Source organism: Phyllostomus discolor, chromosome X (assembly GCF_004126475.2).
Source record: "Phyllostomus discolor isolate MPI-MPIP mPhyDis1 chromosome X, mPhyDis1.pri.v3, whole genome shotgun sequence".
NCBI lineage: Eukaryota > Metazoa > Chordata > Mammalia > Chiroptera > Phyllostomidae > Phyllostomus > Phyllostomus discolor.
The window spans coordinates 70,197,808-70,224,921 of record NC_050198.1 but is presented as its reverse complement, the minus strand read 5'-3'; the positions used below and the strand labels follow the sequence as shown (position 1 = coordinate 70,224,921).

Here is a 27,114-nt window from a genome sequence, read left to right as displayed (position 1 = left end):
TTCCAGGTGGGACTACAATAACTATTAATCCTGAGTTCCATATGTCAGTTCCAAAATCAAAACTCCCAGAACTTATGCATCTCTAATACCATCTTTTCATATTCCCAGGGCACCTTTCAAAAGAAATAGATTCTTAACCACTTCGCCAAAAGAGAGGTTCAGGTGAAGGGAGACATGGATACCAAAGAAAAGAGAATACACTCTCAAAATGGATCAAAACATTTCTCTCCGATGAATAGAAAATAAAATGGAAGGTTTAGATCTTAGACCTTAAAGATCATCTAAGGCAACCATCATGCCCTTCCCCTCTGGCAGATGAATAAGAGGTTTGTATAACATCGTGTAGGCCGTGGCTGGTATGGCTCAGTGCATTGAGCACCGGCCTGCAAACTTGGGATGGGGGAGTCGCCAGTTTGATTCCCAGTCACGGCACATACCTGGGGTGCGGCCTGGTCCCTGGTGGGGGGGACATATGAGAGGCAACCACACATTGATGCTTCTCTCCCTCTCTTTGGTGTTTCTTCCCCTCTCTCTAAAAATTAGTAAACAAAATCTTTTTTTAAAAAGTCACACAGTATTCTATAGCTGATCTAGCACCAGCACCCAGTTTTCCTGATTCCCAGTCCAGTGCTCTACCACATGTTAGTGCCCTATTTAGTAGTTATACCACCATAAGAATCATCCCCAAAGAAAGTAGATGCAGTCAATTTCCCAATTAGAAACCATCCCCCGGTGAAGCATGTTAAGGGCCAGAATAGGGAAGGGAGGCAAAAGGCACAGCCAAGGCATTAGAATTACATGGGCTAAAAGAGGCATGTTTCTGACTATTTTATGGGCTCTGCAGCCTCATTCCTTCTTTGCTTTGAGCTGAGCCAATCACACTGTGTCATGGAGTGGAGGGTCAGGAGGAGTGAACAAAGCAGACCTTTCTGCTGGTAGAGGTACGTGGCCAGACTATTAATGGACCATCAAAAGAAGGGTGGTAATTGGTGATGCATATGACAGCAGCAGAAAGCCTAGCCTAACCAAAATCACCTCCCACTCAAGGCCTGCCAGTTCACAGCAGCCAGTCAGAAAGCTCATGGTCATGAGAACAGGATGGGCTGCCAGAGTGGAATCCGCACACCAGCCTCTGTGCTCTGCCCAGACCTCTGACTCAGAGGTGGTGATGAATAGGTTGGGCTGGTTCATCAGCAGAATGAACCCTGGCATCAAGCTGGCAGTGACTTCTCTGGGGATTGAAGTCACTTCATGTTTGGGGCCCAAACCCCTAAGCTGCAAGCCCACACAGTTTAGGTTCCCATGAAGGATCTGAGGCAGCTCCTGGGCCGATCGAAGAAATGTGAGAAAAGCCTATGGGCTGTTGAGGAAGCCTCAGATGAAGTCCGAAATGGGACACCTCCAGGAGGACCAAATCAGAGAATGAATGAATTCAGCATTCAGATCACATTCTTACTCAATGCCTAAACCATTCTCACAAAATGAGTGTTAGTTTGGGCCCCTCTCAGGACTACAAATCCTTGCTATAAAAAGGTATTACTGAAGGCATGTTTGAACCAGTGTTTTCTGTGAAAAGAAACATTTTCTAATGATACATTTACTTAACATTTATTTTTAAAAAAATTATTTTATTGTTGTTCAAGTACAGTTGTCTGCATTTACCCCCACCCTTCCCCCCACCCCAGCCATCCTCACCTTTCTCCCCTGCTTCCATACCCCGCTTGGTTTTGTCCCTGTGTCCTTTATAGTTATTCCTGAAAACCCTTCTCCTATTTCTTTTTTTCCAAAATGCTATTCTTTTTTCCCACATTTTTATTGTTGTTCAAGTACAGTTATCACCATTTCCCCCGCAACTCTCTCCCTTACACCAGCCATCCTCACTTCCCACCCTTGATCCTACCTCCCTTTGGTTTTGTCCATGTGTCCTTTATTGTAGTTCCTGAAAACCCTTTCCCCTCTCCCCCCACCCTATTATCCCCTCCCACATCCCCTCTGGTTACTGTCAATAAACATTTTGGCTTGTCTACAGTTCCCAGTTATTCATTCAAAATTTATAGTTGTAATTAAAACCAATAACTATTTGACTTAAAAAACATTAATAGAATTAACAGTATCATAAACAATGTTATTTACATTATATTAAAATCAAAAAAGGTATTATATTGTCATTAGAGGAAATACCTCACAATTCTGGTTTAGGTGAGGTATGGCAGAATCAGAAAAAAAATGGATTTGTACAGATATGGGGAATATTATCCCTTAAACACCAAACTTTTAAACAGTATCTTGATGACATGAAATATACATGTATATATTACATGCTTCCCAGATTTTTTAACCCACTTGAATGTTTTCCAGCTAACTCAGGATAATCAGAATCAACATCCTTAATTGTGTCATGCTGTTTTGTTTTTCTGTCTCTTTTCAGGATGTCAGGCCTTCAGCAGGCACTTCCCCTGTCAGTTTTTCTGAGCTTCTCCCCCTTATTCCCCACTCCAATATCCCTTCCTGTTGCTTCTAATCTGTATGGCTAGGAAAGCAGATTATAAAACTCTTTAGAGCTAGGTTATAAACAAGGTACTGGCAAAGGCCTGGGAAATAAAGTTTGTGGCTTTAGTGCTATATCTGTGTGTTTGAGGGAGTTTTGGGCTATTTCTTTCCTTCCAGGTTTGGGGCAAATTTCCAGGGAACATAAGGTGCCAGAAATCTGACCTGGGGTTAAGTGTTGTGCTACTGAGTATCTGCTTGGGATCAGGTCAGGTCTCAAAATCCTCTGTGTCCACACCAACTCCCTAGGTCAGACTGTTCTGAGTGACAGAAAATTGGGAAGAATAAATAACAATAAACATGAAGCCCTGCCATGTTGTTCTTTCAGAAAGCGAAGTGCTGAAAAAGCAGGGGTAACACTGGCTTGGGAAATTTGCTCTAACCCCCAACAGAGAAGCATCTCTGCATTGTCCCCAGAACTGCAAAGCACTGAGGAAATTAAAAGGTGATTTATTGTGCTTAGGCAGATCCGTAGGTAAACCCAATGACATATGATTGCACAAATCAAATTTTAAGTACATAATACCTTACCATTAACTATAGGCAGTATGTCATACAGCAGATTTCTGGAATTTACTCATCTTCCTTATATAACTGTAACTTTACACCCATTGAACAACCACCCACCATATCCCTATCCCCTATCCCCTGGTAACCACCATCCTATTATCTACTTTTATATCTTTGACTATTTTAGATGCCTCATATAAGAGGAATCATGCAGAATCTGTCCATCTGTGACTGACTTATTTCACTTACAATAATGTCTTCTATGTTCATCCATGTGTCCAAACTCACCAACTTATATTCATTATTTGCAGTTTTTCGTATACCAATTAAACCTCAGTGAAGCTGGGGGAAACTGATGAGTAAGTCATGGGCTCCACTTTCAAGCAAAAATGTGCACTGATCAGAAGCTAGCTAGATAAGATAAATTTTGAAGATTCTTAACTGTAGCAATATTTGAGATGTTAGAGGTCTTTCTTAAAAATCTTGGGAGGAAAACAACACATGCAATGTACAATGTAATAGCACTAGTCAAATGTGTTCCAAACTTTTAAAATTTAGACCCCGCTTTCATAGTCATTGCTTAATTTGATAAGCTGCAGAGAAGGCCATTCTCACTCCCATACTTAGCCATCACTTCTTACTTTAAGAAGCAACACTTAAAAATTTGTCTATAGCATTATTAAAGCTAAATACCCACTGTTTTCATATCCTCTCTAGACAGGGACTACCACTGGGAGAGCTGAGCCAGGCTTCACAGGCCCAGCTATACACAGGATATAAAATGGGGATTGTGTAAATGCTGGGATCCCTGCCTTCTGGGGACCTGTAACCTCAGAGTTCTGCCTCTACCAGACCATTAACCTCCACACAATGCAGAAGGGTGTCCTCAGCCCACTGCAGTGTCATTTTTAGCCCAGGATAGGGGTCCTAATACAGAATCCACAAGCCATCATTTCATTACTTTGGTCTGGACGTTAAAGAACCAGCAGGATGATGATAATGAAACAGTTACTTATCATCATTGAACCTTGATTTGACCATATTTAAAGTAGGAGAAGTAAAATCTGCCCCTACCTACTTTCCACATATTTGGTTATGATAAACAAAGTACTACACGGAGTATTAGTTTTTAAGGTGAATTACTTTGAAGTCCTTAGAAAGATCACATAAATCTGAGAGATTCTAACTGACTAAAAGTTAAATATCTTCTACCACTTAAATTTTTTACTAGAAATTATACATAACAGAGATACAGAAAAAAGGGAAAAGCTTAGGATTTGATATTGGGGTGGGGGGAGAAACCTTAGTGAGAAAAGTGACAATTCAGAGCAGGGATATGGAATAGGAAGAGCAAAACATGAAAATGTCAAATGGAAGAGTACAAATTTTGTTATTGAGAAAGAAAAGGAAAATGTAAACAGCAATCATTAAATGATGTGTTCCCAACTAGAATGAAAAGATTGTGTAAAGAAGTTTTTAAAAGCGCTTAATCTGGAATAACTGAGAAACAATTAAGGACACATTATAGGCATGGATCTAGACATAATTATGCTAGGTGAAATATGTTGGATAGATAATAAGACAAATGTCATATAATTTCACTAAAAAAAAACAAAAGAAATGAAAAACAAAACAAAACAAAACAGAAACAAACTCATAGATACAGAGCAAATTGATGGTTGCCAGAGCAGAGGGGGCTGGGGGTGGGTAGAAAGGGGAAGGGGATTAATAAGTACAAACTTCCAATTATAAAATAAGTCATGAAGATGTAATGTACAGTTTAGGGAATAATAACTATGTACAGTGACACATGGTTACTAGACTTATGGTGATCACTTCATAAATTATATAAATGTTCTATCACTATGTTGTATACCTGAAACTAACATAATATTATAGTATTATAATATGTCAACTAAAATTAAAAATAAATTTTATATAAACCCAAAAGATAAAGGAAAAATACATTATAAAGGACATAATACTTATATGTGTGAAATAAAGTTAAATATTAAACTCCAACCAAAGTGAATGCTGTATCTGGGTCTTAGAAATTTCTTAACCATAATGAGTTTTGCAGTGATTCTATAAGGGGATGTGATTTATATTTAAGAACTGACTGTGGGTGAATCTCATCTAGAATCAAGATAAGAAGATCCATAAAGAGTATAGCAATGAAGCAAAGGAGGAAAAGTGAATATTAACCATCATGACCCTCTTTCAGATACAGCCCTTCCTAACCCCTATCTCCTTACACTTATTTCTGCCCCTCCCATTATTCTAAACCAACCAGCTAATCAGCCAACCCACCACTCTATGAATAAGTTACATCTGGTTTAGGGTCTACCCTTCAGAAAAGTATGTGTGTCAGAGGCAGGAATGCTGAGCTGCAATTCCGATAGATCTGCACTCCTCGGGTTGATCTACACTGACTCTAGCCACTGCTTTCCTATCAGGGACACTAAAGGAATTTAAAAGTAAATTATTTCTTTAGTTTGCTCATGCTTGAGATTAAAAGGGAAAACAACAATGGCAGAAGTAATTTGTTGCAAGTGCAAGGCAACCAAAGTCACAAAGTACCACAAAATTTACAAACACACACACACATAACTACATACATATACACTAGTATACTCTAGTGTTTATGGTTCAGCTGAACACTATGAGTCAGGTCAGAAGCAGTCAATCACTCCTTACCTTAGGTCCCTTTTGGAAATTTGGTCTTCACTTCTAACAAGAATCTAGAAATGGTTCCACAGGTCATCCTCTTCCTGGGAGAAGGACAACCTTAATTCTTGAGAATTTGGCCTTGGTGGGGGAGTGAGTTCCCTTTCTAAGCGATACTCAGGGACACTAGGGAATTCTACTCACTTAGTCTTATCACAGGGTTCACCATATATTGAACCGGCCCTGAGACATTAGGGCCACTATGGATGTGCATAGCCTGCCCCTACCTTTTGAGATCAACCTCATAAAGAACAATTCTCTTGACCTGGCTGGTGTGGCTCAGTGGATTGAGTGCTGGCCTGACTGTCAATGGTTCCATTCCCAGTCAGTGCACATGCCTGGGTTGTGGGCCAGGTCCCCAGGAGGGGTGTGCGCGATGGCAATGATACATTGATCTTTCTCTCCCTCTCTTTCTCCCTTCCTTCCCCTCTCTCTAAAAATAAATAAAATCTTTTTTTAAAAAAAGAACAACTCTCTCCCTTTCTTATCAAATACTCCATAGCTCCAGTCAGACCTAGAACCTGAGACTATAATGGCAAAGGTGTTTGACCTGGGGACAATTTTATGTTCATATGAGTGTAACTCTTAGGCCAGGAGCAGAAGGGAGAATATGTATTTCACCCAAGTAATAAGGAGGAAAAAGAAAAAGGACTGCAACTGACAAAAAGGTGAGTACTGCCTGTTCTATCTCCTCTCCTTAGATAAAACAAGCACTTATCTGTCAGACTAAAGAGGTAGTTTGATGTTCACACTCCAGCCTGTTACAGAATTAGAAAATCAGCATCACTTATATATTTCCTAGAGTGGGGTGGGAAGTTAACAGTCAGTTGGTAACCACGGAATGTAGCAAAGACTGTTAATGGCCACCACATATACCAGATATGCCTCTACATATCCCAGTCTCCTATGCAGTGAAGTTATGGCAAACTGATTAGTTCCTGCCACTGAAATGTGTGCAAAAGTGATGTGTGTCACTTCTAAGTTGAGGCAATTAAGGCATGTGGACTTTCTGTTGTTATTTTCTCTGCCATGGTGCTGCTGTGTTCAAGATGTGTTCAAGATGGCATTGGTACAAAATAGAAGAGGGCCAACCAACTTGCATTCAAAGCTTATGTGAGCAATAAGTAAACCTGTGTTGTTTATTTGTTGCTACATCAGAATCTAACTTATCCTGACTAACGTAGGAGCCAAAACAGTGGTCCATCCATAATACCACAGACTTTAGTGCAAGAAATTAACCTGGTCACACTCACACAGTCCATGAGAATAAGATTTCACATTTCCCAAGACTTTCTTCACCAGAAAGTTGTCTCTGAAGGAGGATGGTTGATCCTAAAACAGCAACTTCAGATGTAAAGGCTTCCCCCAACACACGTCTCCATTCAATAATTCAATCAATAGCTCATAAAATCTCTTCTAGGCACCTATCACCTCCTGCTACTTCCCATTTTACTAATACTGCTAAGTAACAAAAATGCTGGCTTATAGCCTCTATAAAACCAAACAAGAGAAAAATAAAAAAGGAGACACAACTAAATTTCTCTCTATCATGACTACCTCAATTTCTTTTTTCTCCCCAGTCACTGAAAGGGAAACTCTATTGAGGGCCCAGGTCACAGAGGTCAGGCAGAAGGCCACACTATGGGCCCAAGAAGGTAGAGGAGGGACCTTATTTAACCTTCTTCTTGGGGCACAGGTTGTTGGTGTGGCTGCATTCCTTCTTGCAACAGCTGACAGCACAGGAAGCAGGCGTAACACTTGCAGTAGATCATCTTGTCGCAGTTGTGCTTCTGGGTGAGCTGGCAGAGGGAGGGCTCCATGATGTCTCCCTACAGACAAAGCACCAACTGCAAGGTGGACTCTTTCTGAATGTTGTAGTCTGAAAGAGTGTAGCTATCCTCCAGCTCTTTGCCCCCCAAAACCAGATACTACTGGTCAGACAGGATGCCCTCCTTGTCTTGGATTTTAGCTTTGACATTCTCAATGGTGTCACTCGCCTCAACCTCAAGGGTGATGGTCTTGCCAGTCAGGGTCTTTGTAAAGATCTGCATCTCTGCATCTGCTGGGGTGCTGCTCTGCTGTCTTTTTGAAAAGAAAGAGGAGCTCATCTCAATTTCTTGAGGGCCCTGGCTCAATTTACTTTTAAAGTTTAGAGTAAAAAGAAAAGGAACTTTACTCATTCACTGTCTCTAAAATGTCTGGACCTGTCTCAGTGAGCCAGCAAGACCAGCACAACACTTTAAAGCCTGAACCACAAGGGCTGGGGACAATTTCTTTTTGGTACTCTTCACAAAGGAGAGAAGACCTCTTGGCCATTTCTCACCATAACCAGCTGAAAACCCTACCTCTCAGAGCATCTGAAATGATTGAAATGACAGGGTCCCCACATATGACTTGTTATTGCAAATGACCAAAATATATCTTTTAAAACATTTCTTTCAAAAGTAGGTCACTTTATCAGTGTAAGTTGGAAAAATTATACACACACATATTTTTCTTGGGTTAGTGTTTGATGGAAATTTTTATGTATTCATCCCCTAATGAGAAGGCCTGTCTGGAGGTTAGGGGCTACATTAAAGACATGGCCTGGGCCTTGTATACAAGCTTATCCTTTATTTTGCAGCTGGAATCTGGTTCTGTTGGAAGGAGATGGTCAGAGAAGCCCTTACACTCTGACCCAGAAAGCCTCTTCTGAACATTACCCAATGCTGCTGTTATACAACATGCAAAATAAATAATCAACCTCAAAAGTCAGGCAGCCAAAGCTCTACTCAAATAATAAGCCCTTTAACAAGCTACTTATCACCTGCCAAAATCAGCTCCAGAGGAACACCAGAAACTTTAAATTCTATTGTTCTCATTAACTACTTGGGGAAGACAGACAAGCTTCAATGCCTTTATTGGTTTTCTAAGAGACTAAAGACATGAAGGTTTTCATTTGCCCACACCCTGCCCTTGATCTCAATAATTTAAATATAGCTTCATTCCCACCACGTCTAAGAGGTCTCTATTAAAAGCGTAAGCTATAAAGGAGACCTGGCCTTTTCTTAGAAAACATGCTATTCTGTACTTTCCATGGATCTGATTGCTGGGGTAAAGAAGGTAAAAACATAAATGCCAACCTTTTCAGAAAATTTAGTGGGAGGGAGACAGAGGGCAGGACAGAGTCATCTGAAATGCAGTCTTTTGCCTGTAAGGGCCCTCTGTCTTAACTACAAAAGGGAAGAGGAGTTTTGCTCAAGGAAAACTATCCCAAACCATGTTTGGTGCACTTAGGTAGGCCTGACGATACTTTGCTGTTGGCCCAAAATGGCTTGCCTGTGTTTCAAATACAGGATGGGGCCTTTTAAAAAAGAAATCTGATGGGAGAAACCTGTTATTAAACTCATTTCTGATGAACCATGAAAGGGATTCTGATATCTATTTGACATTATTTTCCCACGACCCTCAACCCACAGGTGCAAAGCTTAGGATTTACCTCCTCTATAAAACCTTTCTACCCTCCTTTTCCCCCTCACTGATTCCCTCCTGTAAAATTGGTCCTTTCCTCCATACTGAGTGGTTCACACTTGTTTCTTTTACTATCTTATGGGGTTTCTTAGAACAGGAACTAAACATTATTCATCTCTGATTCCTTATTGTCTAGCACAGTCCCTGGAACACTGTAGGTGTTCATTAAATCATTTCATTAACAATAAGATTAATAACTATTATAGTTAACATTTTAATGTTCAGTAACTCTGTGTTCAACAGCCTATTACTTTTACTCATTTTTCACATGAGGAAGCCAAGGCAGTAGAAGGTTAAGAAGCTAATAAATAGCAAAGCAATGGCACAAACTAGGTGATCAGGCTCTAGCACCTTCTTTCTTAAGCATTACATGGAGTGGTGCACAGGAATAGATAAGTGAGCTGATAAAAGGGCTATATGCACATAAAACCATTAAACACGAACTTATATTGATTTGATTTCCATGCCTGTTTTTATTACACAAAAATGTTTTGTTTTGTTTTGTTTTGTTTTGTTTACAAAAAGGCCTTTGCTTGTTTTCTTATTTTTTTTAAAGATTTTATTTATTTATTTTTAGAGAGGGAAGGGAGGAAGATAGAGAGAGAGAGAAACATCAATGTGCGGTTGCTGGGGGTTATGGCCTGCAACCCAGGAATGTACCCTGGCTGGGAATCGAACCTGGGACACTTTAGTTCCCAGCCCGCGCTCAATCCACTGAGCTATGCCAGCCAGGGCTACAAAAAATGTTTTAAACACCTAGTATTCTGTGCTAAGCCCAGTGCTAATAATTAGAAACACAAAGATAAAGGTATGGTCTTATTCCTTAAGGAGAAGAGAGACAAGTAGCAAAAACTTACCAAGTATTTACTATGTGCTAGGCACTGTTCTAAATACTTGATATGGAATTCCAGCCAAGATGGAGGTGTAGGTAGACACACTGTGCATCCTCGCACAACCAAAATAAGGACAACAACAACTTAAAAATAAAAAACAACCAGTACTGACAGAAAATTGAACCGTATGGAAATCCAACAACCAAGGAGTTAAAACAGACACATTCATCCAGACTGGGAGGAGGGGTGGAGTCAGGCTGCCAGGCGGAGAAGGCTCACGGTAGGGCTGCTGGTGGACCCAGCAAGGTGGCAGATTGTGAAGGGGCACAGCGTGCAAGATGGCTGGTGGGCCAGGATTTCCCACATTTGCATGCAGATAAAACAGGCAAAACTGGGGAGCGAGACAGACAGCACAACCCAGGGTCCCAGCGTGGGGAAATAAAGCCTCAAAACACTGATTGCAAACACCTGTGGGGGTTGAGGTGCTGGGAGAGACTCCAAGCCTCACAGGAGAGTTCGTTGGAGAGACCCACAGGGTCCCAGGACATACCCAAACCCAACCACATGGGAATCAGCATCAGAAGGGCCTAATTTGCTTGTGAGAAGTGGGGGAAGTGACTGAAATCCAGCAGAGAACAGAGCAAGTACCATTATTCCCTCTCGGATCCTCCCCCACATATAGCATCACAACCCAGTGATTGGGTTGCCCTGCCCTAGTGAACACCTAAGGCTCTGCCCCTCAGTATGTAACAGGTGCTTCAAGACAAAAAAAAAATGGCCCAAACAAACAAACAAAAACAGATCAAAGCTCCAGAAAAAACACAACTAAGTGACGAAGAGATAGCCAATCTATCAGGTGCACAGTTCAAAACACTGGTAATCAGAATGCTCACAGAATTGGTTGAATTTGGTTGCAAATTAGATGAAAAAATGAAGGCTACACTAAGGGAAATAAAGGAAAATGTACAGGGAACCAATAGTGATGGGAAGGAAACTGGGACTCAAATCAATGGAGTGGACCAGAAGAAAAAAAGAAACATCCAATCAGAAAAGAATGAAGAAACAAGAATACAAAAAAAATGAGGAGAGGCTTAGGAACTTCCAGGACCTTTTTAAATGTTCCAACATCTGAATTATAGGGGTATCAGAAGGAGAAAAGGAAGAGCAACAAGTGGAAAAGTTATTTGAAAAAAATAATAAAAGAGAGCTTCCCCATTCTGGCTAAGGAAATAGACTTCCAGGAAGTCCAGGAAGCTCAGAGAGTCCCAAAGAAGTTGGACTCAAGGAAGAACACACCAAGGCACATCATAATTCCATTACCCAACATTAAAGATAAGGAGAGAATCTTAAAAACAGCAAGACAAAATGAGAGAGTTACCTACAAAGGAGTGCCCATCAGACTGTCAGCTGATTTCTCAAAAGAGACCTTGCAGGCAAGACGGGCCTGGAAAGAAGTCTTCCAAGTCATGACAGGCAAGGACCTATATCTAAGGTTGCTCTATCCAGCTAAGCTTTAATTTAGAATGGAAGAACAGATGAAGTGCTTCTCAGATAAGGTCAAGTTAAAGGAGTTCATCACCACCAAGCCCTTATTACATGAAATGTTACAGGGACTTATCTAAGAAAAAGGAAATAAAAAATGTACAGTAAAATGACAGAAAACTCACAATTATTAATAACCACACCTAAAACAAAACCAAAAATAAACTAAGCAAACAACTAGAACAGGAACAGAACCACAGAAATGGAGATCACATGGAGGGTTAGCAACAGGGGAGTGGGAGGAGGAGAGAGGGGGAAAAGGTACAGAGAATAACTAGTATAGATGGTAGGTAGAAAATAGACAAGGGGAGGGTAAGAATACTATGGGAAATGTAGAAGCCAAGAACTTGTATGTGTGACACATGGACATGAACTAAAGGGGGTATGTGGGTGGGACGGGGTGTGCAGGGGGGAGGGGAGTGAAGGGGGAAAATGGGACAACTGTAATAGCATAATCAATAAAATATACAAAAATGCAAAAAATAAATACTTGACATGTATTATCTTCTTTAATCTTCACAAAATCCCCATGAGAGTGGTATTATTATTATTATTATTATTATTATTTACTGAATCAAGATGAGACAGATGAGAAATAGGCCCAAGGAGGTTAAGCAACTTGCCTCCATTTCAACCCAAGCAGCCTAGCTCCAGAGTCCATGCTCTTATTCACCATACTTTACTGCCTCTCCCATTTACAACCATACACAATTTTAATATAATGTAATATATGCTAGAAGAGAGAAAGAGAAAAAGTGCTATGGAAATGCAGAGAAGGAAATGATTTAGTTTTCCTGACAGGAGGATCAAAAAAAGTTCTGCAAAACAGGTAACACTTGAACTGGGCCTCAGAGACACAAAGATAAGAAAGAAATTCAAATACACAGTACGTGGAGACAAGGAAAACTCATATGCATTTTCAAAGCCATCACTACTAAAACACAGAGCTAAGAAGCAAGCCAAGCTCTACACTGATTTCTGCTGCTGAGGCCACTTCTCACCAAGGAACAGAAAAATAAATAGTGCAACTGTGGCCTTTTTACATCAGTTTTCCCACTCAGTTCAAGTTCTACCTGGGGTTTAGTCATCCTCTCAGTATATGCAGAAATTGCTTTTCATCGCCCTGCTATACAATAGATTATGTTTCTAGAAGGGGACCCCAGGCTCTTCCGTGTAACTGAGGCCAAATCCTCCAAGGCTGGCAAAGGAGATTGGAGTTGTGGCCATATGGGGAAGGGGGACAAGTGGATCTCATGGCTCAAATTTTTTCCACCCATAGAGATGCTCTCCATTTGCTAATTACAGAGGTTCTAATTCTAGTTCTATTAAAGGCTGTTCGTGGTTTTCCTTAGAATTTGTTCCACCCAAACCTGCTGTCAACTTCCCCTCCCTCAAAATACAGCATCTCTGAGAATTAATGGCTATTATTCCCAGATACACACGAGAATAAGGACAAGTGATCTCAGCAACTAGTGCAAACTTCTGGGGCAAACTTGTGATCATTTCTCACATTCTACCATAAATACCTTCGTTTGCCCCCACACACCATTCCAGTGACTGCCTCATTTCCCTGCTCTTGTTTACAGTAAAACTTCAAAAGATTTGTCTAGCCCTCACTGGCATGGCTCAGTTGCCTGGGCATTATCCTGCAAAGTAAAAGTTTATCATTTTCAATTGCAGGTCAGGGCACATGCCTGGGTTGTGGGTTTGGTCCCTGGTCGGGGTGCTTACAAGAGGCAACCGATCAATGCTTCTTTCTCACATCAATGTTTCTCTTCCTCTTTTTCTCCTCCCTTCCTTTCTCTCTAAAAATAAATAAATGAATGAATAAATAATCTTTTTAAAAAAGATTTGTCTATATTACTTGTCTACAATTTTTCACCTCCTTTTCTTTCTTGCACCCACTCTAATGAAGGTTCTGTCCACTGAAACAGCTTATATCCAGGCAACTAGTAATAGCTATGTTGCTCAAGTCTATAAAGAATTCTTGCTTGGCCAACCAGAAGTACATTTTACAATTGATCATTCCCCTCTTCTTTGAAGCACCTTCTTCACTTGGCTTCCAGGATACTATTTTCTTCTGGGTTCCCTTCTACCTTATTGGCCACATCTTGTCAGTTTACTTTGCTAGTGCTTCATTGTTTTCCTAACCTCTCAATGTGGGAGTGCCTCAGGGCTGGACCCTTCTCCCCTTCTCTTCTCTAACTGCTCCCACTTTCTTGGTGATATCATCTATCTCTTAGCTTTAAAAACTACCTAGGTGCCCCTGACTCAGAAATATTTATTTGCAGCCCCTACCATTCTTACAAATACCAGGCTCATCCCACAGTTTACTCATCATCTCCATTTAGATATCTAATTGTCATCTCAAATTCAACATATCCAAAATTGAACTGCTGATAATACTCTCAAACCTGTTCTTCTCACAGTCTTTACCATTACAGTCGGTGGCAACTCCATCCTTGCAGCTGCTCAGGATGAAAACCTGGTCATAATCTTGAACAAAAAAGCTGTGTTACACAACTCCAGAGGGCACCAGCCACATTTTATTCAGTGCTATCGGTGTTATGCAACATGGTGACCTTGTTCTTTATTCCTCTTTCTCTCACATCCCACATCTAATCTTTTAGCAAATTCAATTGCTTCTACCTTCAAAACATATCCAAAAGTCCAACAACTTCTCCCAAATTCCACTGTTTTCAGTCAGACCCAGGCCTGTCCCCTTATAGTTTATTATCCATAAAACAACCAGAGTGATCATTTTAAGATGTCAGATCACATCACTCCTCAACTCAAATTTCCCTTATGCTTCCCGTCTCTTTTAGACTAAAAGTCAAAGTTTGTACAATGGCCTACAGGCCCTGCATTATTTTTTCCCTTTGGCATTTATCCCTAGTTAATATACTGTGTGTTTTATCTATTTATCTCACTTATTGTCTGTAGCCCACATATGAAATAATCTCTATAAGGTCAGGAACTTGGTTGATTTTCTTTCCAGATTAAGCTTCAGCATCCACAACAATAGCTGACACAAAGGATACACTCAATATATATTTGTAGATGGAATAAATGAAATAGATTGGGAAGAAGAAATGTTTATACATGGGCCAGATTCAAACCAACACACAATATAACAAGTGAAATGGCATTTGAGCCAGCTACTTCTGGGATCAAGTTAGGTGCCAGGGGATGTTCATTTCCTACTTCCTATTATTTGTTTTTCCACTGCATTCATATTTATCTGATGAAGTCTCCTTCGCCTCCTAAAGAAAAAGAAATTGACCTACATATAGTAAGGAGCTCCCCCTGGTGGAAGAACTCCATCAAAGCAATACGAAAGAAAATCATAGAACAGACCTTAAATTACAATGCAGATCACGAAGGAAGGGACTCAAATATTTTACAGGAAAAATCCTCAATAGAAACAAGGGAAACTCAAGATTGGATTCAAAGTACATTTTGGACTTTATCAATATAATTTACTGTTGCTCCTCATTTGCATCTGATGAATACAAAAAAATAATTCATTTAAAGTGGAACAATGTAAGTACCTTCCCTCAAGTAATTTAAAATTTGGTAGAGGATATAAGTCATGAATACAAATAAGTACAAAGCAATGAATATGACTTTGAAAGAGTAAATTAGGGCAAAATAAGAGGAATAAACTAAGAGTTATGACTTACCAGGAAAGAGAAGGATTACCTGGGGCTGAGTAAATCCAAGGAATACAATTTGGACGTTCTTCAGCTCAGCCTTGAAAAATAGACAACGATTTTAATAAGAGAGCATTCTAGGTAAAGACCTAAATGTAGGAAAGGGCACATGTTGTGGAAACCCAAGCTGGCCAAATGAGCTCTGTGAAGGTCACAAGTTAGCTGACAACAGAATTCAAACCCCTTCTTGAAAGGAGCAGAGAAGGGCCTTCAAGAAAAGTCCCTAGAAGAGATAAACACAGGAGGGAACCAAAGAAAGCCCCTTTTTTGTTTTCCCTTGTATGAAAGGAATACTACTAAAACTATGGGGGAGAGTAAAATATAAACTCCATGATAAATAGTGTAGCTTGCATTCTAAATTATTCTGAATCCACAATATCTAATAAAAAATACTTACAAGCATGCAAGGTCTATTCTATTCTCAGTTGTATCAAAAGGTAATAATCCCCAGAGAACCTCCTTTTCAAATGACACTATTCTCTCCTCCATTTTCTCCTATGCAATATCCTTTTCATGAAGAAGTCAAAATGCATCCTGAATCCACCCACCCCTCTCCATTTCCACTGCTATCCCTCTAGTCTGAGCCACCACCATCTGTCCCCCTGGTACAGTGCAACAGTCACCTAATTGGTCTGTCCACTTATATGGTAGCCCCTGTATATGCCACACTGTACTCAGCAGTCAGATCACCCAGGAATATTTTGAGGGGAGGTAGATAACTCAAGTTTCATTTTCAACTTTTCATTTTTAAATAATTACACACTTATCAAAAAAGTTGCAAAAATAGTACAAAGAAATCACCATATATCCTTTCACCCAGATTTTCCAAACATTAATATCATACATAACCACAGCACAATATTATTAATAAAAATTAACATTCATGCAATACTATAATCAATAGACCATATTCAAATTTCTCTAGTTGCCTCACCAGTGTCATTTTTCTGGTGCAGTTTCACACATGTCTGCTTCAGGTCCTTTAATTGGGAACAGCTCCTCAGTCTTTTTTCTTTTTGAGGGGCAGGGGTGGGTCTTTCAGAACCATGACGCTTTTGAAAAACAATGACCTGTTTCAGAATGAGCTCCAACAGGGAGGCCTAGGTAAATAAGGCACACCTCCTCTCACAACCACATCAAAATTGCGATTAAATTATAGAAAAACTATCACTCGGAAACAGTAGAAATCAAGATAAATGGAAGTCCTTCAACTACAGAATTAAAGAAGATGACACACCCATCGAGACTGGTAGGAAGGGTAGAGACACACAGACGAAGAACAGGCTGGTCCCACACCCACAGTGAATAGGCATTTTGTGGATAGATACTTTGAAACTATATAAATATACTGCTTCTCATCATACTTTTGTCCATTAATATCAGTATCCATTGATGATTCTTGCCTGAAACAGTTATTACTGTAGTGCTTTCCAAATGACAATTTTCTATGTCCATTATTCTTTCTATATTTATTAATTAAAATTATACTGTAAACAAGGACTTTCCTCCTTCATTCGTTTTCAGTTACTTCTTTATGTTCATGTGGACTCAATAATTCTTTTTTATTATTAAAGATATTTATTTACTTTTAGAGAGGGGAGAAGGGAGGCAGAAAGAGAGGGAGAGAAACATCGATGTGACAGAGAAACATCAATCAGTTGTTTCTTCTGTGCATCCCAACTGGAGACAGAACCCAAAACCCAGGCATATGCCCCAACCCAGGATCTAGGTAGCAACCTTTTACTTTGCAGGACAACAGCCAACCAACTGAGGGCTGGACTTGTGAATTCTACCTTATTCTATGAATTATAATTCATTACTGTCATTAATTATTTTGTTGCTTAAATTGTCCCAGATACTGCCATTGGGAATCCCTTCAAATGGACTCCTGAATCCTTTTGCCATGTCCTCATAATTCCATGAGCACTTTCTTACTTTCTTGCAAAAGAAAACATTCTAACCTCATCTTGTACTCTCGCTGCCCCAACCCTGGAATCAGCCATTTCTCCAAGAGTCCTGGCTCCTTTTATTTGGAAAATGGTATTTTAAAAGCCAAGATCTGAGTGCTAAGGGTCATTGCTTCCAGGATTTCTGAGAAGAATTAGCTAGGAAATATATGTATACACACACACACACGACTATGTATCTTCCTCTGTGTGAGTGTATGGGGTTGTGGTATGTTTGCGTGTAAAACACATTCATAGTGATACCTCTGATTATCACTGATGGGGAATCAGACTGAAACTGACAACCTTTCATTTTGTAGGACAACGCCCAACCAACTGAGTCACAACAGTCAGGGCTAGTATGTGAAATATTAACATCATTCTAAAAGTCAGAACTATATACAATAGGTAAACTAAGAAAAAATGTCCCTTTCCCATCCCTTCTATCCCATTCCCATTCTCCCAAGCTTTCTACCCTGTTCCTATTCACTCCTGTAAATTACTTAATCTTATTACTTTGGGGTTTATCTTTCCACATAGGGAGTATTAACAAATCACCACAAACTTAGTGGCTTAAAACACCACAGATGTATACTATAATTCTGAAGGTCAGAATTTCACAACAGGTCGCACAGGCTGAAGTCAAAGTGTCAGCAGGGCTGCATTCTTTCTGGGGGCTTTAAAGATAAACATGCTCCCTTGCCTTTTTTCAGTCTCTAAAAGCTGCTTGCATTCCTCGGCTTATGGCCCCTTCTCCCATTTTCTAGCCAGCAGCATAATATCTTCAAATTTCTATGACCCCTGTTTCCATCATCACATGTCCTTCCTCTGACTCTGGCCCTTCTGTCTTCCTCTTATAAGAAGGACACTTGTAAATATATTGGACCCACCAGGATTATCCCTTGTCATAATCCTTAATGACATTTTCAAAGTCCTTTTTGTCATGTAAAATAACATCTTTCACAGGTTCTGGGGATTAGTACATGGACACCTTGGGGGTGCTAATCTGTCTACCACACAGAGATTTTTTTTAAGTTTTTAGAAACACAGGAGAGATCATGTCACTTCTTAAACTCATTAAATGGCTTCCCTCTACTCTTAAAATAAGCCCAACTTCTTCATCCTTCTAGCCTCTTTGCCTCCTTCCATTTTTGATCATGTTAAATTCTTTGTGGCTTCAAGGCCTTCGTATTCATTATTCTGTCTCAAATATTCTTTCCCCAGCTCCTCTCATGGTTGACTCATTCTTCCAGTCTCATTTCAAATGTCACCTCTTTGAAGAAGCTATCTCTGATTACCACATATGTAACAGCCTGTCTCAATTACTCTAATTTAGTCTATTTATTTTCTTTACCATTGATCAATCTGTAACATATTTTTATGTATCACTTCATTTGTTTATTGACCCTTTTTCTTACTAGAATGTAATCACCATGATGGTGAAAACTATATTTATTCTGTTGTATCCCTATATCTAGCATAGTACCAGTAAACAGTGGGCATTCAATAAATTCTGACCGAATAAATGAATGCTGCTCCAGTTGTGGTGAACAATGTAAGATGTGTGTTGCTGGTATAAACAGGGTAAACAAAACAACCCCTGGTTATTTTACGTACTGCTGATGCAGTCTTTCGCAATTTCAAATATAATCCAAACAATTTCCTATATGTAATTCATTCATTCATTCAACAAGTGTTCACTGAATACACATGCATTTAATTCTTGCAACAACCCTACAAGGTAGCTAACTATTATTATTATACCCATTTTACTAACAAGAAAACTGAAGTTCAGAGAAGTATTTGCTAGGTATTATGCTAGGTTCAGGGGCTATCCATGGAACAAGCAAACATGGTCATGGCCCACTGCCTTCTTTAGTTGAGAGCCAGAGAATGAATAATCCAGGCTTACAGAGTAGTTTGCTAAGTGTTATGATAGAGGGCTAGGAAAGGTGCTATGGGTGTCCAGGCACAGGACAGTGAAATCAAGTGGAATGAGAAGAGGCTTCTGAGAGGAGTAGACTCTTGAACTAATTTTGAAGCATAAGTAGATCTTAGTTAGATGAATGGAACATCAATTAGCTAGTTATTGATAGGACTCACAGGCTATCATTTACCTTAATGATGTTCCTGTTTTTCTATGGTTGGCTTTCACCTCAGCTTTGTAGGATAGGAAATCCAATTTTGTACATAACCTGGAGTTATTTGTTTTTTTTCTTTTTAATATATTTTATTGATTCTGCTATTACAGTTGTCCCATTTTTTATCCCCTTTATTCCCCTCCACCCTGTACCCTCCTTCCACCATCATTCCCCCACTTTAGTTCATGTCCACGGTCATACATGTAAGTTCTTTGGCTTCTCCATTTCCCATATTATTCTTAACCACCCCCTATTTTGTATCTACCATTTATGCATCTTATTCCCTGTACCTTTCCCCTCATTCTCCCCCTCCCTCCCCACTGAGAACCTCCCATGCAATCCCTATTTCTGAGAATCTGTTTCTATTTTAGTTGTTTGCTTAGTTCATTTTTGTTTTTGTTTTTATTAGGTTTGGTTGTTGATAGTTGTGAGTTTGTTGTCATTTTACTATTCATAGTTTTGATCTTCTTTTTCTTAGATAAGTCCCTTTAACATTTCATATAATAAGGGCTTGGTAATGATGAATTCCTTTAACTTGACCTCATCTGGGAAGCACTTTATCTGCCCTTCCATTCTAAATGACAACCTTGTTAGGTAGAGTAATCTTGGATGTAGGTCCTTGCCTTTCATGACTTCAAATACTTCTTTCCAGCCCCTTCTTGCCTGCAAGGTTTCTTTTGAGAGATCAGCTGATAGTCTTATGGGAACTCCTTTGGAGATAACTGTCTTCTTTTCTATTGCTGCTTTTGAGATTCTCTTCTTATCTTTAATCTTGGGCAATGTAATTATGATGTGCTTTGGTATGTGCTTCCTTGGGTCCAACTTCTTTGGGACTCTCTGAGCTTCCCAGACTTCCTGGAAGTCTATTTCCTTTGCTGAATTAGGAAGTTCTTCATTATGTTTTCAAATAAGTTTTCAATTTCCTGCTCTTCCTCTTTTCCTTGTGGCAACCCTATGATGTGGATGTTGAAACATTTAAATTTGTCCTACAGGTTCCTAAGCTTCTCCTCATTTTTTGAATCCTTGTTTCTTCATTCTGTTCCAGTTAAATGTTTATTTCTTCCTTCTGGTCCACACCATTGATTTGAGTCCCAGTTTCCTTCCCTTCACTGTTGGTTCCCTGTACATTTTCCTTTATTTCACTTTTCATAGCCTTCACTTTTCCCTCTATTTTGCAACCATGCCGGCCATTTCTGTGAGCATCCTGATTACCAGTGTTTTGAACTCTGCATCTGATAGGTTAGCTATCTCTTCATCTCTTAGTTGTATTTTTTTCTGGAGCTTCGATCTGTTCTTTCATTTGGGATATATATATATATTTGTCTTGGAACACCTGTTATGTTCTAAGGGGTAGAGCTTTAGGTGTTCACCAGGGTGGGGCAACCTACATTGCTGCATTGTGATGCTATATGTGGGAAGGGGTCCAAGAGGGAACAATGCCACTTGCTCAGCTCTTGGCTTTCAGTCACTTCATCTGCTACTCACAAGCAAATTGAGCCCTTCTGGTGCCAATTCCCGGGTGGGTGGGTTTGTGTACATTCTAGAACCCTGTGGGTGTCTCCAATGAACTCTCCTGTGAGGCTGGGAGTTTCTACCACCACCTCAACCCCCACAGGTTTTTTTCAGTTAGAGGTTTGAGGCTTTATTTCCCTGCACTGAGACCCTGGGTTGTGTGGTCTGTAACACTCCCCGGTTATTCCTCCCAGTTTATTCACATGCAAATGCGGGACTGCCTGTTCTGCCTGCTACCTCCTGGCCTGCCCTGTCCTCTAGCCACTGCCTTGCTGCAACCTGGCTGCCCATCTCTGCCCCTCCTACCAGTCTGGATGAATGTTTCTTTTTTAACTCCTTGGTTGTTGGACTCCTATACAGTTCGATTTTCTGGCAGTTCTAGTTATTTTTTGTTTTTAAATTTAGTGTTGTCCTTCTTTGGTTGTGCAAGGAGGCAACATGTATCTACCTACACCTCCATCTTGGCCGGAAGTCATCATAACCTGGAGGCATTTGAAATTAGGAATACTGACACATGCTAATAGAGCTCAAGAGAGAATAAAGTTTATAAATCAGAACATAAATTTCTTAATTTAACTATAAGTGGGCATTCTTTCCCTATAGCATGCCTATGGAGACAGTTTTCTGGTAAGCCTAGAACAGGAATCCACAAACTATTTCTTTAAGGGATGATAATAAATAATTTTGGTTTTCTGGTCTCTTTAATTACTACTCAACTACATTGTTGCAGGGCAAATGAAGCCCTCCTACAAAATTCCACTCCATTCTAGAGCCTTGGGTATGAGAAAGCTCTCCTTACTAGTAAAACTACCAGCAGCATCAATTTACATTCTGCAGCTATTTCACAGAGACCATCTTGATACTTTTTGTTAACTACAGGGGAAAAAGAGAATTCTCCATACTTACATATATTCCCCCAGGAAACATATTTGGTAATATTAATACTTATAAGAGACACTAGCATGTAAGCTCCATGAAGAGAGATTTTTTTAAATTAGAATCTTTTACTTTTTCAAAAGCAGTATATGTTTAATGCCAAAAATTATAAAATAAAAATAAGGAAATAGAAATATTATAATCCCACCATCCAGAAATTACTACTGTTAAGAGCTTAGTGCATATTCTTCCAGATCTTTTTCTAAGTATTTAAGATATACATATATATGCATTTTCTACCAAAATGAGGTAATACTGTACATAATGTTTTTTTTTTTTCAGTTAATGACCTCCACCATTCCACGTTAATGAGTTTTCATCTCATCTCAAAACCATACATATTCAGCCCTGGATGGTGTGGCCCAGTGGATTGAGCACCAACCTATGAACCAGAGGGTCGCTGGTTCAATTCCCAGTCAGGGCACATGCCTGGGTTGTTGGCCAGGTCCCCAGCTGGGGGTATGCGAGAGGCAACCAGTTGATGTTTCTCTTGCACATCGATGTTTCTCTCTCTCTTTTCTCCCTCCTTTCCCCTCTCTCTAAAAATAAATAAATTAATTAATTAAATATTTTTTAAAAAACCATCCATATTTATATTTCCCTACTTTTCCCCCAAAATGTCCTATAAAGCCAATTTATTCAAGTCAGGATCCAATCTCAGACCACACATTGCATCTTAAAGTCTGTTTTCATTTAGAATAGTATTCTTTTTCAGGACAGGAATTTTGTTTCCTGCTGATCCCCAATGCCTTTAATAGTTCTTGCTACATAGTAGTAGCTCAATAAATATTTGCATTAATTAATCAAAAACTTAGGGGACTGGGGGGTGATTTTACCATAAAGTTTATCTCATCTACCCATTACCCTATATCTTCATTTTATAAATAATAAAAATCAAGGCCAGAGGAATGAAATGACTTCACAAGGTCACACAGAAATACATGCATATGCTTTCCATTACTTTGTTTATTCTATTAAACCAGGAGTTGGCGAACTCTTTCTGTGAAGGTCAGATAGTAAATATTCTAGGCTTTTTGGAACAAAGAGCAAAATCAAAGATATTATGTAGGCACAACAGAAAAAAAAATTCCCATAAATTTTTATTGAAGGAATCCAAATATAATAATAATCAGCTATAAGGTTTTGCAATACAGGTCTACTAATGAAAAAAATGGGGAAAATGAATAACACTTGGTTTAATTGACATTGAAAGTTAGTGTTCCCTATTTTCAAACTAATTGCAAATGTTCATCTAAATAAACAGTCTTAGTTCTGGTTGGCGTGGCTCAGTAGACTGAGCACAGGCCTGTGAACCAAAGGGTTGCTGGTTCGATTCCCAGTCAGGGCACATGCCTGGGTTGCAGGCCAGGTCCTCAGTTAGGGGGTGTTCCAGAGGCAAACACACATTGATGGTTTTCTCCCGCTCTTTCTCTCTCCCTTCCCCCCTCTAAAAATAAATAAAAACTTTAAAACTAAAAAAATAAACAGTCTTAGCTCACAGGTCATAGTTTGTCAACCTCTGTCCTATACTATGTTGCTTTTGTGTGGTTTGGCTTTTTCTTTGAAAGTTTGAGTGAAAATACCATTTTTCTTAATTGACAGTTACAATTGGGTTCTGGCTTATTGAAGGTATACAGAACTAAATTACCAATGAGGAAAACAAGTCCTTAGCCAGTTCTTTAAAGTGTGTATCTTGTCTTACTTCAGTAACTCTAGTATCTAAATGTTGGTAATGCCTGTCTTCTTTCATTTACATTGCAAGAAGGTAAATTGCATTGTGACTGCGGTTTTCATAATTAACCATGTGTTAATATTTAATGGGATTGACCAATTTAGAAATCAGTACAAGTAAGGATGGTGATTGTTTGTCCTATGTCAGGGCTGATTGTTTTTTCTTTTTCACATAAAATCATGCTACACTATTTAAAGATGTAATGGTAAATATCCAAAGAGTTAAAAGGACAGATAGTGATTGCTTTGGATGGAGCAGGAATGAGGAGGAAAGTTGGGGACTCCTTTATTACTTTTTAAAATAGCACACATTGTAGAACTCTATGATTTTTAAAACTATATACATGTATAATTTTGATAAAGAATATATGAAAGAAAAACAAGTGCCCCACTGAAGTCCCTTCTAGAAAAGGCTTCTTTAACACTTTCCTCCATCTTTCCCTCAACCTTGGTTAAGTATCCCTCTTCTCTGCTCCCCACATCATCTGTGCTCAATTCCATCACAGCACTTAACAACACTGTACTATAATTATCTGTTTGTTCTCCCTGAAGGAACTCTGAGCTCCTTGTAAGGAAGAACCATGTATTCATTTGAGCTCCTAGATTCAAATATTTAAAAAGGTATTCATTGAAGCGAAGTGAAACTGTCTAAACCAAATACTACTCAGTCTAGGCAAATTAACATCACAATGAGATACCAGACAAAATAAGTGTTGCTGGGGATGTGGAGAAATTGGAACCTTCATACATTTACCAATGGGAATATTAAATGATACAACCACTTTGGAAAACAGTCTGGAAGTTCCTTAGAAAGTTAAACATATCATTACCAAATGACCCAGAAATCCCACTCTTATACCAGAGAACAAGTGAACATGCTTCTTGCCCTCTCTAGTGGAAAGAGAGAGAATTAATCCAAATTCACAGGACAATGTGCAAAGTGTTATGACAGGTTTGCTAAGGGTGCTGGGGGAGCACCCAGACAGGTCAGTGAAATGAAGAAAACTGAAAACATATGCGCACACCAATGTTCACAATAAGATTACTCATAATAGCCAAAAAGTGGAAACAACTCAAATGTCCAACTGATAAATGGATAAACAAAAACTGTATATCCATACCAGGGAATATTATTCAGCCATAAAAAAGGAATGAAGTACTGATAGATGGTACAACTTTGATGGACCTGGAAAACACCATGCTAACAGAAAGCAGCCAGTCACAAAAGACCACATATTGTATGATTCCATTCATATTAACTGTGCAGATAGGTTGTTAGGGCTAGAGATAGGAGGAAAGATGAAATGTAAACAAGCTTAGGGAATTTGCAGGGGGTGATGGAAATGTTCTAAAACTGGATTGTGGTGATGGCTGCATAACTGTGAATTCATTAAAAACAACTGTAAACTTAAGAGGAGTGAATTTTTCGGTATGCAAAGTATAAGATTGTAAAAATTCCCTAATCTATCACATTATTTAGTTTCTCAACTCTCCTCTCCCTCACCCCAGTTGGAATAGCCGGTTACAATACCTGGTAAGAATTTGGGTGAAGTTTCTGAAGCATTTTGCCAGTTGCAGCTTGGGGTTGTGCTGACAGAAATCAAGGTCAGCGTTTCTTGTGAAACTGTAAGATGTCTTGAGGTGTTCAATGTGTTTCAGGTTGGGTGATCCCTGTGTATAATATGGATAACCTGTAGCTTCTCTGCCAGTTTAGTTGTGAGTATACCTAGGATCCCTATTAGAAGCAATAAACTACTCAGGTAACAAATTCACTTCTTGAAACTCTAGAGCCCTATACATACCCAGGTGAATAGTTTTATCACAGCATGTCTGTGAAAATGTTGGGGGTGGGGCAACTTGGTCAGTACTTACTGAGCAAAGATGTCCTGCCAAAAGAGTCAAAGGTACAAACTCCGCTCCCCTGGCCCGCTCCCAAGTGGTACCCCAGGGGAAAGCACACCTTTCCAAGGGTGCTGGGGAGGTGCAACAGGATGTACCGGCACCTCTTAGAGCTAAGCAAAAGGCTGGCACCAAATCCCTCCCTTTTTGCGTTGAGGGAAGTGCACCAAGTGCCACAAAGTTAGGGTGAGATGTCTCTTCCCAGGGCCACCTGCTTCCCCGAAACTCACGCAACTGTTATTAGAGTCGCCAAGACGATACTGGTAAGTGTGCCGGGACTTCAGTCACGTTCGCCACAGCAGCCCCACCGTTAGGTCTGCGTGCAGCAAAAGGGGAAGGCGGTGGAGTTAAGAAAGCAATCTGAGCCGGCCCCTAACTGCCCCGGGCTCCAGCTGGCGGTGTCCCCACCACCCAGCACGCGACTCCCTAGTAACACGCCCCCACCCCCACGACTGGCGATTGTGTCCTAGCTCCCCTTGGTAACCGGAAGCTAGCAAAGCCGGCACTTCGAGTGCTAGCCAGCTGGAGCCTGCGCAGATGGCGCCGGGAGCAGAGGGGGGGCGGTGCTGCGGGGGATGACGGGCTTCTGACTCTCACCAAGGCTTCTGTGGCGGAGATGTCCGTGCTGCTGGGACCCAGGGGGCCTCAGAGGCAGAGGGGAGCCGACCCAGACTCAAACTGGTAGGTGAAAGGCTCAGGCTTCTTCCCTTTCCTCATTTCTCCCCAAAGGGAAAAGGACCCCCAAAAGGGCAGAATGGCTAAATTATCGTGAACCTGGAGTCCAACTGCAATGAAACAGAATAAGCCAGCTTTGTTGAGGGTAGTTTTTCTTGAAATTCCTAAAAAGAATGTATTTGTAGCCACATGAATGTGAGCTAATTATTATCTCCCTGAGCCTCAGTTTCCTCCTGTATAAAATAGCAATAATAGTAGTGCCTACTTCATAAGGTGTTTGTGAGTATTAAATAAAATTATCCACCTAGGGTGCTGGCTTCATAAAAAGAGTCTGGGACTCTTCCCTCTTTTTGGATTTTTTGGAATAGTCTGTGAAGGATAGGGGTTAGCTCTTCCTTAAATGTTTTGTAAAATTCTCTTCTGAAACCGTCTGGTCCAGGGCTGTTGTGTGCCAGGAGTTTTTTGATTACTGCTTTGATTTCACTAGCTGTTATCGGTTTGTTCAAGCTTTCTGCTTCTTCTTTGTTCACTTTGGGAAGGTTGTAGTTTTCTAGAAATTTGTCCACTGCTGGGATTATACCCTAAGAACCTTGAAAGTTAAGTTCAAAAGAACCTATGTATCCCAATGTTCATAGCAGCACAATTTACAATAGCCAAGTATTGGAAGCAACCTAGGTGCCCATCAGTAGATGAATGGATCAAAAAACTATGGTACATTTACACAATGGAATTTTATGCAACAGAAAGAAAGAACTACCCTTTGCGACAGCATGGATGCAACTGGAAAGCTTTATGCTAAGCGAAATAAGCCAGGCAGTGAAAGACAAATACCATATGATCTCACCTTTAACAGGAAGCTAAACAACAAAACAAACAAACAAACAAGCAAAAT

General features: G+C 39.9%; 1 long non-coding RNA gene and 1 pseudogene across 1 annotated transcript; both read right to left on the bottom strand.

Annotated features, from left to right (window-relative positions):
• Positions 1 to 501: 501 nt before the first annotated feature.
• LOC118498436 lies at positions 502 to 26,017 on the bottom strand. The gene is made up of 4 exons (XR_004900925.1): positions 25,778 to 26,017; positions 25,180 to 25,383; positions 15,372 to 15,422; positions 502 to 532 (listed from the first exon to the last, which is right to left on the bottom strand). It is a non-coding gene; the product is annotated as an uncharacterized LOC118498436 (long non-coding RNA).
• On the bottom strand, positions 6,223 to 8,156 carry LOC118498435 (annotated as a pseudogene).
• Positions 26,018 to 27,114: the final 1,097 nt, after the last annotated feature.